This window comes from Crocodylus siamensis, chromosome 11 (assembly GCF_052110815.1).
Source record: "Crocodylus siamensis isolate JL-2025a chromosome 11, ASM5211081v1, whole genome shotgun sequence".
Taxonomy (NCBI): Eukaryota; Metazoa; Chordata; order Crocodylia; family Crocodylidae; genus Crocodylus; species Crocodylus siamensis.
The window spans coordinates 8,548,669-8,561,507 of NC_143405.1; the positions used below are offsets into that span (position 1 = coordinate 8,548,669).

The window sequence follows — 12,839 nt, forward strand, 5'->3', positions numbered from 1 at the left end:
AAATAGCAACTGTGGAATTTGGCCCGGGCAGCTTCATCCAAGAAGCCATCCAACCCCATGACTAGCAAGGGGAGGAGGAAGAGGGAGACGTGGGGGAAGGAAGGGACACGGAGGAAGATGAAGCCTTTATAGTAAACATCTAAGCTGCCCGGAATCGTGGCTGGGCTATTAAAGCAAAGCGGCTGCTGCTTTTCCAGTATCTTTTCCTCTGTTTATCTCAGTTGCCATGGCTGCCACTTGAATCATCTGAACAAATTGCATACACATGTCTCAGGCCACATTATTTCCACTCGCTCTGCAACTCCAGACTGACTTTTACTCACCTGGCAGCCTCTCAGGCCAAACAACGTCAATGTGCCTGGGGTGGGGGGAGGAACCACTTCACTGACAGCAGGGATTGGAAACCAATTTCAATATAAAATCAGACTGGCTCATGAATACTTCAAGAGATTAGCCCAATAACAGAGAGAGAGAAGGCAGAAATTGGGCACCCTGAGGTCATTACTTGTGCTAGGAGCAGGGGTGTTAGCACGATAGCCTGCCCTTTCAGCCTGTTTATGGGAAGCACCAGCCTCAGACTGAGAGGGTCAGAGAGGAAACAAGAATTAAAATACCATCATCTTCAAATTATGAACCTAATGATCACAGGGCTATTAAAGTGCCCCACAGAGGCAACCTTGGAGCTTCCCAGGCTGTTGGTGATAAGATCCGTTCTCTGCCTAACATATGCCATGCTCACAGCTTTACCTCGCTAAACCGTAACCTAACCCAAGAGAAGCAAGAACAAGCTCACTCAGGTGCCCTGGCAGAGTTTCATGGGTTTTTTCCACCCCCCACTTTCAACTCCTTTTTTCCTTTCTAGGACAGTAAGTCAGAAGCAAAAAACTGGCACTGTTTGAAATCAATTCCTGAAAGAGGCACCGCAGAGAAAATTCTTTGCTGCATATTATTCTGTCACCAAACCGAGGATATGCTGGTGATACAGACATCTTCTACTGCTGGGGTGTTCTGGAAGAAAGGAACTACCTAAGCCAGAGAAGAAAGAGATGAAGACATATACAATGGTAGGAAGAAAAGGATTAAACATGAGATAAACTGAAATAGTGCAGAAAGTAGCAAAGTGCAACAGAAACCGAAATTTAAAAAACAGGGAATAGCAGAGGAATCATCCCCTCCACAAACAGTACACTCAGAAACTAGGCCTCTGTTGTAGAATATGCCTCTCCTCCGGGTGACTGTCTATTCAAACGTGCTTGTCAGGTCCTCACCATTAAACTAGAGGATTAAGGGGGGAAAAATGATTACAAAGTGGATCAGCAGCATTTTCCCTACCCCACCAGAAATGGTAAATGTACATGCTGTCCTGTGCAAGACGCCATACAAGATTAGAGAACTGCCAATATATGCCAGCTCCTCCCCCACCTCCAAAGTAGGTCCCCTTCTATCTGTGTGTGATAAATGAGGTTGAGGCAAACTGAGACACCTCTCTTTGGCTGCTTGTGCAGGACTTAAGGATTTGTGTGGCAAACTGTAGGGGATATGTCCCTTTGGAGATAAAAGGTGCCCTTGTACATCAGAATCATAGAACATGAGGGCTGGAAGGGCCCTCAAGAGGTCATCTAGTCCAACCCCTGCTCAAAGGAGGACCATCTACAACTATACAACAACCCAGCCAAAGATCTGTCTACCCAGGTCTCAAAAATCTCTAAGGATGGTTCATTAATCAGAGACGAATATAATGCTGTTTGAAGCTCCGGCCTTAGACTTGACTTTGCTCATTAGAGACAAGCCTGCAATGGCACAGGATCAGCAGAGACTAACATTTCATAGGCATTAGGGGCTGGAAGGGACCAGCCCCGATCATCGAGTCCAGACATTTACCTGTCTTGAGGGGCAGAGGTACAGCCCAAGCTGAGCATCCTACTGCCACTGCTAGATTACTAACAGTCCCCAGTCCAGCGGGCTCCAGGATCTCTGTTACACACCAGCCACTGCTGTGATTTCCATGAAGACATTCCCTAGATGCCCAGTAGGACTGAAAAACTTTTACCAACAGAAACTATCCCTAACTGGAAAATTTCATGAACAAGGAAAAGCAAAGCTCCAAGTGAAAGTGAGATTTGTGAAAGAGTGAGCTGATCATTGCTAGCAGCGACTGAAGGAAACTGAGGACTTACACAAGTTGGGGGGGAGAGGTGGTGGGGGAAGAAGTAGGGGGTTAAGGTAGGGTCATATCTACCCCAATTAACCTGCTATTCACAAGCTCCATGCTCATCTGCCTCACCCTGATAGCCTGCAATGTTCCAACTATACATCCCTGAGACTTACTGCATCACTTCCCATTAGTGTTTCAAATCTTTTTTGAATCTTTCCTTCTTCCACTCCGGACAAGAGCATTTTGCAGAGAGGCAGAGATGGCAATGGCAATGGGAATATGTGGAGCCTTGCCATGCTTACATTTTTTCCATTTTATATAAATACTGCTCAGATTTCCTCCTCTGCCCACTCCAGATATTGTACATCCAATCTACTGGGGTAGAGGGAGGTACCCAGGCAAGATTCACGCTGCCCCCAGTCAATGACTTTGTTAAAACTTTTCAAATAGTGATGATTTTTTTTTTTAATTTTGGAAGGGTGTCATCTAGCGGTAGCAATCCGGAACTGCCACTTTAACAGCAGCCAAGCCCTATGTCAGCCAGGTGCTTGACACATTTGGGATAGCAAAGGCACAACGACCCCACCCTGCATTGGCACCCCCGGGAGTGTAACAGGCAAAAGGATCCAGCGATGTGACGGCAACCAGCATGAACCTTTGTGACTAACCCTCCCCTGGCCAAGCCAACATAGCCAGGATGAGCAATGCAAAATAGTTCTCAGTGCAAGGAACTTAATGGTGTTGCAGGATTCATTTGCCTAAGTAAATACCTCCACAGTACCATGTTCAGGAGCCTGCACTTCCGATGTCGACAAGCCCACACAAAGTGAGAAGCCACTACACATTTGCATGAATGCTGGGACTGAAACGGAGGGTGGAGGGAGGCACTGAAGAGACAAGTGTGGAAGTGTATTCAAAATCAGTGATCACCTATCTGCCATTCTGACCCAAGCTGGCAGTGAGAATGGAGCGTACTGGGCCTGATACCTACAGTATATCATGATTTCCTCCTGTTGTGTATTTCCTCTCCCCCTAGCCTTTTGGCTAAGATCAAGTGAGACAGAGGGCATCTGAACCCCAAGGCCCCCGGGCCTGCGGTTTGCATGTAGGATGCCTGCCTGGATTTGGGGAGTATCTGAAGCCCCAGACAGGTGGGTCTGGGAGGGAAGATAGTTACCCAGTGGTAGAACCACACAGACTGATGACTGAGCTCTGCTCAGTCAGATTTTAGAACCTGATAATTGGGCTTTGCCCAGCTGAATCTGGAATTGACTTGGCCCTTGAAATGAAATTTTTAAAAAATCCTTCTCTCCCTAGCACTGTATAGATCCATGAGTCTCAGGGTACCCTAGTCCCCTGGGGTGCCTTGAGATCCTCTTAAGGGTGCCACAGGTTGGGACAGAATATTAGCAGTGCTAAGTGTGCAAGCATCCACACAAGATAAACTCAGAGATTTCAAACTGGAATACAGAGTCAAAACCCTTCTGACCTATTGTGGTCTTTTTGAGTTCTTTGCAACAAAAGAATTGCTCTATTGTATTTTCATAGTCAAGAAATGAGTGAAAACAAAGAACTGGCATTTTCCAGCTTCTGTCCTTGAGTCTAACAAGGGAACCTTGAGTCTGACAAGGCTACAAACCATGGATGTAGATAGCAGATCTTTAAACTGCTTACCAAGCTGAAGCAAGCACAGCTTTTCATACAATTTTCTTCTAAGTAAACTACCTCCTAGTTCTGGTAGCCAAGTTGTTAACAAGAGGCCACCTGGTTACAGAGGACTGCCCATAAGAAACATCAGACCAGAGGCAGGCAGATCACTCCACTGCATTAATCACACATGCTTTCTCAAAGAAAAAAAAAAAAATCACAGTACCTGTTCTACCTTGTGCCTAACAAGTTATTTGCAATATTGCAGCCCCCAACAACATGTAGGGGCCTGTCCACGCACACAAGAAAACACAATACCTGCCCCAAAGATCCAAGTAATTTGACCTTGTTGGCTCCCCAAAGGTGAAATGAAGGTGACCAAGGACTCTAGTAAGAATATGTCCAGGAATGAGTAAGATGTACACCAAAATCACACTAGTTGGTTAGGTATAGCATAGTCTTTGTAGGTGAAACCTAGGCGATAATAGTTGGGTAGTGTCCCCCTGCTTATGCTACACTTGAACTACTCCGGGCAATGAGTTTGTGGTGGTGCTGATCAGCCTTGGCATGGCATGGCTAAAGCTAAATGAGCTAATTAGCTCCAACTGTGCAGCAAGTTCGTCTGGTAGGAACACTCAGCAGTACCTGCACTTGCTTTTTGGCAAACCCTGCCAGGTGATTCATTTCTATCACTGTTTCAATTGGGGGATTTGTGGATTTTGGATTAACTTCTCGGTGCTCTCCAGCAGTTCCCCAGGTGTTCCAGGGAAGCTGGCAAGGTCTGTGGGAGATCTGTCAAGATTTTATTAGATGCAGTGACTTTCTTCCAAGCCATTTTTATGGCTCCCCACAATAAGCTTGGGCATTATCCTTTCGGCATACTCCTGTATCTTCTGCTCCTCAGTAAACTAAGTCTTGAGACAGAGGTAACCAAGAAACACGACATATCTATCTCCTGTTATAATAGTGTGAACGGACAAATGGAAGGGGGAGCTGTTAAATCGAACCAGCTCAATAGCTGCCTGGAGGGGTCAGAAATCTGAAAAGGTCCTAGGAGTCTGATTGGGAAACAGCAGGTGGGAAAAAGGTGGCAGACACTTTAAATAACTGAAAGCTGAATGAAGAACATCACCTAAGAGAAAGGTGGAAGCGACTGAGTCCCAGGTGAGAGTCAAAAGCTATCTTGACACCTGGTATCAATCCAACAGAACAGCCAAGGGACACCATTTCTCATTTCTGGCTTAAATTATGCCCCAGACTTGAACTGGCTCTCAGATAATGGTGATTAAGTCATGGAAGACCATGAAGAGAATAGACCGAAGGACAGCTGCCACAGCCCAGTTCCAAAGGCGGAGATGGATGAAGTGACAAGGTAGGTATTAGCAAGAAGCAGAGTTTAACACCACCAAAGGAGATCTGTTCATTTTCTCTCGGGCTCTGCCCCAGCCAAGGAGCACCCAGCAGAACCGGTAAAGACCTCTACACAAGATGGGAAAGCTGGGTCTTCTGAAAGGTCCCAGACCAACAGCCTGAAGACTTCCGTCCCACTGATCTGCAGGCAGCGGTCACATAGGCTTCCCCAAGTTATCTTGCCTCAATCTAGACCTGGAAGAACTCCTCTTCCCTGGCAGGATAGGAAGAGCAGGACTGAAGTCATGGAAACGGAACTGAGTTTTCTTTTGGAACTGCCAACAAGAAAGTCCACTGTGTTTGCAACATGGACTCCTGAACCTTAGGTCCTGTCTACACTGGTGTTTTTAAATGGTAGCAAAACTGTAAGGATGCAAAACCCATAGCCCAGGCATACAGCATCATGATCAGCAAAGCAACAAGCCACACAGTTAAACTGCACTTCAGACTGGTTTACTGAGGTTATTTCTACACTGCAGTCAGAGAGGCGGAAGAATCTATCCTGCACCAAGCTCCATGTCGCTTCAGTTTTACTACCACCAGTACTTCTTCATTTACAGCCATCTCAGATGTCTACTCCAGAGTCACTGCTAGAACTGAACTGCAGACATATCCCCAATACAGAGGTTGGGGCTCATGCTTGGACCACTACACAGGTGGTTAAAAATTCAACATTATTAAAACCCTAGCTCACAATCGGTCACACCCTCATTCCACATAAACCACAGGACATTTCAATGGCAATCATCTTTGTTCATGCATCCTCCTAGCCTGGACTGAAACTAATGGCAAGCCAAAAAGGCTTCCAATCGCACAGCTGATGTTTTCAGCAATTCAACTCCCTCCCTGCTTAAAAAATAAAATAAATCCCTTTGCTGCAAACAGATCTGGAGGTTTAGCCAGTCCTCACGGCAGGATGCAAAATGTCATTCAGGCATTTGGAAGAACGCTGGCAGCAAAATAAAATATTTAGGGCCACAACATTTCTGACGATACCTTTTCCATAAATGATACAAGGTTGAGGAGGCTGAAAGTGACTGCATATGGCATGTGGTTCCAACATCCATCTAATATTGATTAACTAGGTTTCTACACACAAAATAAAAGCTCAGATAGAAAGGAAAACTGCAAAAACAGATGAAGGCTTTGCTCTTCTCTGAAGTAGAAGAGGGCTAGCACTGGGCCTTTCCTCATTCAAACCAAGGCATGCTGTAGAAGCCTGTGATATTTTCTGAACAAACTCCTTTCTAATGAGGTTCACACTAAGGTGTGTGCTGTTTACCCAATCCTAATTAATTGCACCTTCCTTATTTCCCTTAAATAATTCACTCAGTCAAGGTTTCTGGTTTCCTGCAAGGTTCCTGCTGCTTACATGGTTTTCCAGCTGGGATGAATGATATGTGGAGAAGTCTGACTTGCCCAAGGTCACAGAAATAAGGAAAATCAGTTGGCTCAACTAGGATTACAGCCCTGGGATTCTGTAAGTCCCAGGACTTTGCACTGGGCACAGGCTGCAGTACCTGGCCTTCTCTTCAAAAGAGACTCCGTCTGTTCTCATGACTTCTGACAGTCCTAGGTATTCAAAATAAGGCACTTCTCTCCAAGAAGTGCAAAGTAGCATTGCCAAAAGCTATGATGAAAACTCAGAGGGTACAAATCCGTTAGGAAACTCCACAAACATTGCTAGCCTGCATTTAACACCTTCAGCAGTAGTGTTTGCAAATTCACTTCAACCCACACGTTACGGAAAAGCGAACTCCATATGTCATTCACCTAAATATTCTGTTTAACCAAATATTTCTTTTTATTAAACTCTGTTGGGCAACAAATCCTGAGGGATTATAGCAAGAGTCAGCCTCGGAGCCAGAGGTTCTGCAGTTCCAAGCACAGATCAGATACTGAAACAGTGTGGGGCCAGTTACTTTGCTGCACAATGTCTCCATTTCCCCATATGGACAAGCAGGCTAAGGGACTGTCTACTGCTTTGCTGAGCCAGTACAAACCACTAGCACAGAGAAGAGCTCCGCTTCCCTGTGCAGCACACTTGCATGAGAGCTGGCACCTGTACAGCTGCATAGGGCCACGACACTGAGACACAGATCCCTGACGCTCATCAGCCCCTAGAGACATCTCCTGGGCAGGGAGGCCAAGCAGCCAGCAGATGAAGGGACTCTGCACTTGACACTTGCACCACTCACCTTTGTTAACTGCTCTTTCACCAAGAGCTGCCATTAACCGGTGCCACTTGCAAAGAGGTAAGTCCAGAATGCCCATTCCCTTCTACCACTGTAAGGGCAGGAATATGTATTCCCTCCAAGAACACCAAAATCCTCCAGCAAAACCATTTTCCCGTAGCTGGCACCATTAAGCTCTTCCTCTTGCACAGCTCTTGGCAATCAGGCCCATCAGCTCCAAGTTGCTCAAGTTTATTGATTCCCTAAGAGCTTGGCCAACAGCTGTTTCATATTATTTACAAAAGGAAATGGCCAACTTGGTGACCTTACTGCACATGTGAAATATGACTGCAGAAGAGCGGAAACTGTAATGACCATTGATTGTTAGGTGCCAGACACATCTCCGTGCCCTGTACATACTATAAATCAGCCTAATAACCTTTCAGATGATGACCCCCACACCCTCCAGCAGAATTTCAACAGGACTATGAGAAGGGTTCAGACAAGAAGCTGTTCCCTAGTTTACAAGTAAACGATTAAGCATCTATCTTGGAACAGGCTCTGTCATGAAGCAGCCATGCTGAGTTGCCACGGTTTGCAAGCATGACCATGAACGAGCCAGGGAAAGAGGGTGGGGAGAAAGAGGCCAAGTTATGTCTGGAATTGGCCTGAGGAATGCAGCAGGGGTCACATTCCAGAGTGGGTACCCATGCATGCCACTCGTTCCAGCCTTCGGTAACTCCTGGACGGAGGTTCCTCCAAAACCCTGGGAAACTCGTAGTAGGCGATGACCTGCACCCACTTGATCTTCATTGTGCTTAGTGCGTGCCAAGTACAATAGCAAGAATTAAGTCCATTCTTTGCTGTACCCGCTGTCTTGCAGTGAACAGCTTGTGAAATGACCACAGCTGGCATCAATCCCACTCTGGGATTTCTCGGATATTTTCTCAGCCATGCTGTGGATGGGGTGTAATTCCGTCTATCCCACTGGCCTCACACACAATGTTGTGTCAAGGTGGGAAAGAAATACTGCACAAAAGTGTATTTTCCCATGGGAGGAGGGGGAACCTTCCACAAAATACTTATGAACTTGATCTTGGTGCATAATGCATGGCAGTAATTACAATTCCCACTCTTCTGCAATCATATTGCAGATGTGCAATAAGGTCACCAAGTTGGCCATTTCCTTTTGTAATTAATATTAAACAGCTGATGGCCACGCTCTCAGGGAATCAACAAACCTGAGCAACAGTCCCAGAACCACAGTGCAGCTGTCTGCTAGGCTAGGGTAAGATCCCTGCTGTCTGGGCTGGGCAGCGATTACCTGCAATTGCAATATGTATATTTAGTAAAAGTACTCAAGATGCTTCCCAAGCAAATCAGGCAATGTGCCTAAACACTGTTAACTCATCCACCCCACTGCTGCTCCTCACCAAGGAGTTAGCACAAGATTCCTGCCACCACTTACTTTAACAGAAATGAATAATAAATGTGGTCTCCTCGACACTTGAATGGCGCAGTCACCACTGGCACTTCTAGGTATGTCACAAGCAGATGAAGAGACAGTCTGCCCTATTCGGGGGTCTTGCTACCTTGGCTTCTAGGGTAAGGAAGTGATGGTGAATTTCTTAACAGGCTCAAAAGGCAGAAACCAAAGACAAACTGTTTGGGAGGGAACAGAGGCAGAAGATGACCTGCTGCGTCTCTTCCAAGGCACGTGCAAATCAACTGGAATGCTGGAAATCTAACATAAGCTGACACTTCATCCTGGGAAAGGCAAAATATACCCCTTCAGCTAGACTGTAATCAAAGAAAAGAGCTACATGATGAGAAAGATGCCTGGTGGTTCTGCCACAACCGTTTATTTGATCCAGGAAGTTTGGAAATTTGAATCTGCATTTTGCTGGAGCCCTTTCAAAACAGACCCCAACCGTGGGTGAATGGCAGCATTTCAAACAAGGAACGTTGACCCAAGCAAAATTACTGAATCACAACCAAGTGCTGCAGATCCAGAGAACACAGAACCGCATCCCCCAAAACATCCCTCAAACCACATTCTCCTCATAAATGCAGAGAGCCTGAAGCTCAGGCCTGCAGTGAAACTGCTGCAAATTGCCCCTATCAAGATGTCAAATCAAAGAAAGTAAGCAGAATTTGCCATTGTCTGGTTGATACTGCAGAAGCACTGCTGGACCTGGTGTTCCCGAACATTAGCTCTCCCATAGCGATGGAGCTCAGTGGGCTACATTCAAACAGCGACTTTGGAGTTGATGCGTTACCAACTGAAGCAGGTGTGCGGGGACTCATGCTGACTTGCACTTGCTGAAGTTACTGGAGATGACAATGAAGTGGCAGGAAGCTCTTAAGAATAGGAAAAAAATGGGAATGTCAAGAATTGCTCGTCAAAATGAATGACAACCTCGGGCCTTCTTTTTATTAGGGTAATAAGAGGTGCTCTCATTTAGAAACCTTTCCCCACCACTGGGGCATCATTTTAATATCCTACCAGAAAGGTGCCAAGTGCTTGAATAAATAATATTCACAACACCTGGATGCATCTCAAATAAATGTTGCTGGACGTCACTGAGAATATTCTGTACATTAGTGTCATCTAGGGACAGCTGGCTGCTATAGGATGATCTAACCCAGATATAACGCCTCTCTGCATTAGACAATGCCCATGCCTACACCAGTAACTTATATTCTGTAAATCTACATTATTCTTTTTGCGGGGAGCTGGAGGGAACACAAGTTGCCATAAGAAACAATACAATGGTGCTGTGCCTGAAGAGGACACACGAGCTAGGCTTTCAACACAGCAAGCAGTACCAGGCAAGGCTAACAGTGCGTCAGAAAAGCTGCTAAGGAAACATGGGCGAGAGGGAGGTGGCAAAAATGAAAGATCACCTTTTAGAAGACAGGGCTAACCTACCAACTCTTCCTCACACAGCATGGGAGTAAAATGCATTGCAACATGCTATCAATGATAGTTTTCGGTCTGTTAAAATGCAGTTTATCACTAAGTGTTTTCCATAAGTCCAGTGTCAATGTCCAACTGAAACAGGAGTTTTGCAGAAAATAATACATGCTTGAAAGGAAACCCACTGGGTCAAACTGCAGCACTCCTCCAACAGACTACCGCGTGCATACTGGCTGTACCGACTCATATCATTAAAAGATAAGTGGCTAGTATCCTGACATGTCAAAAGGTATGAAAGCAGGATGGTGATGGGAGCCACAAAAACACTGCTCCTTCAACAATCATGCAACCAGACCAGAAATAAACTGAAGTGCTTGGGCTGCAAAGTAAGCCCAAAAAGGGACTCTATTTAGCCAGATGAGGGAAACAGATGATTAACCCTTGAACCAACCTCAATTCGAAATAGGGGGCCCATTTTTTCATACATCTCTTACTGAGTGACCAAGTTTCCAGCACAAAAAACTTAACTCCTTCACTCACCCTTCCTGAGAAAAATTAATGGCGTGATGGCAGGGGGTTTTTTCCAATCAACTCCCCAGACTGTGCAGCCAGGCTCTGCACCATTCATCAAGGGAACGGACCATGAGAACAATCAAAAATCCATTAGCAAGCTGCTGCTTGCCTCCCCGGCTGTTGAAACGCCAGATCAAGTGTCAGAGCATTGAGTGGCTTCCATTACTTGAGTAGGTGAAGAGGATCAGGGAATTGTTTCAAACTGATAAGATATTATTACAATTTTCAGCGGTTTGCTAGCATGAAGGCAATCGTTTTCCCACTCCCTTTCTTACGCTTGCTTCTCAGATCTGGGGCAGAAAGTGTCCAGCGTAATGCAAAGCAGAGCAAAGGACTGCTTCAGTGCTATCCATCTGCAAACACTTCAAAAGAAAATGAGTTAGACCACAAAAAGAAACATGAGCTTTAAACAAAAAAAATAAAAAATACCAGATTCTCTCTCTTGGCTTTCTGGTTTCTGAGCATTTGGAGTTCATGTCTACAAGCTTTATTAATATGAAAATCTGAGCTTTCACTGTTTCAAATTCAGGAGCTAGGATCTGACCACTGACAAATATTGCAAGACATGCAATAAGTGGTGAGAATTAGCAACGCTGCTACCTGCTTGAAGAGGAGTCCGCCAGTCAAGATTCATCAGCTGGCTGCCTAAGCAGCAGACTGGTTTCTCTAATGGTGTTGTGACAGAGCTGCTTTGTGCATGGGTTATCACAATACGGCAACACACAAAACATATTTAAAGGCAAACCTTCCCCTGTCTGCCCCCAGTCATTGCTCTTCCCTTAGATTAACAGCGATCGAGTCACTTAAGAAGCGGCACAAACAACTGAGCCAATGTGAACACATCCGTACATAGGAATTAATTCCCCCTTACCATCATTCCAATTCAATTTACAGCAGGTCTGAAAACCTATAGATCCACCTGGCACAGTGGTCAGGATAAAGTTGCTTTGGAATATATTAACAGGGTGCTGAAGAGTGAAATGATTTTTATAGGTTAACTCCATTAATAATCAATAGATTGCTGAAAGATGATACAGACATTTAGAACAGGGAAACTCAGGTGGAAGACAGGGTAGAGGGGGATAAAAAAATTAAGTATTCTCCAGTGTAACTGCTTCCAACTACAAGCTGATTCTCATTATCTTTCATCTGCCAAAAAAACAAATTAAAATATCAATCAAATGTAGTGATCCAGGTAGAAACCTCAGACTGCATCCCTCGCTCAATAGCAGCAATTATTGTATCATTGTTCTCAACTCGTTGAGCTCTTCAAATGAGATCAGAAATGACTACAGCAGAAAGCACAAAATTTCAACAAGAAACCCCCCCATCTTGTGTACCAGAATTACTCCTGAATCAAGACATTTATACCCCTAAAACAGGAAACAATGAAATGAAATTAAAGCTGTCAGCAATTCCATTATCTAACACTGGCCATAAAAACCATTATTGGAAAGGCATTTTTATATTTACTAGAATTTTTACTTTTAAAAGCAAGAGTTAGTATAAAGTTACAAATTAAATCGTCAACTGAAACAACAAGGCAGAGGTAGGTTCTTCTTCACCAAGACTTCCAAACAAGGGTGAAATGCAGTAAATGCTTCAATAATATATATTTCATTCACACACACACCACACACACGAATTAAATGCTGATACAGCATACAATGCTTTAAAATACTATGTCCGACTCTCACACTACAAATTAGAATTCCATCCTGGATGAGGATAGATGACCCCAGGGGTCATTAGGTGGCACTCTTTCTAATTAAGGTTGAATTTATTTCAGATCAAGCCGAGATAGAGTATCCCATTTTCTAAGAACTCACAAACAAAGATACCTCTTGTTCCAAAACCCAACAAAGGCAAAAGGAAGCTTTTCCTCTAAGATATGAATACAACCCTAAAAGAATTACTGAGAACCCACAATGCTACAAGAAGTTAATGGGAGATGCCAGAG

The 12,839-nt window shown here is 44.8% G+C and overlaps 1 protein-coding gene across 1 annotated transcript in view; it reads right to left on the reverse strand.

Annotated features, from left to right (window-relative positions):
- ABL1 (ABL proto-oncogene 1, non-receptor tyrosine kinase) overlaps window positions 1-12,839 on the reverse strand; it is a 97,537-nt gene that overhangs the window by 66,473 nt on the left and 18,225 nt on the right. The gene's annotated exons all lie outside the window — the stretch shown is intronic.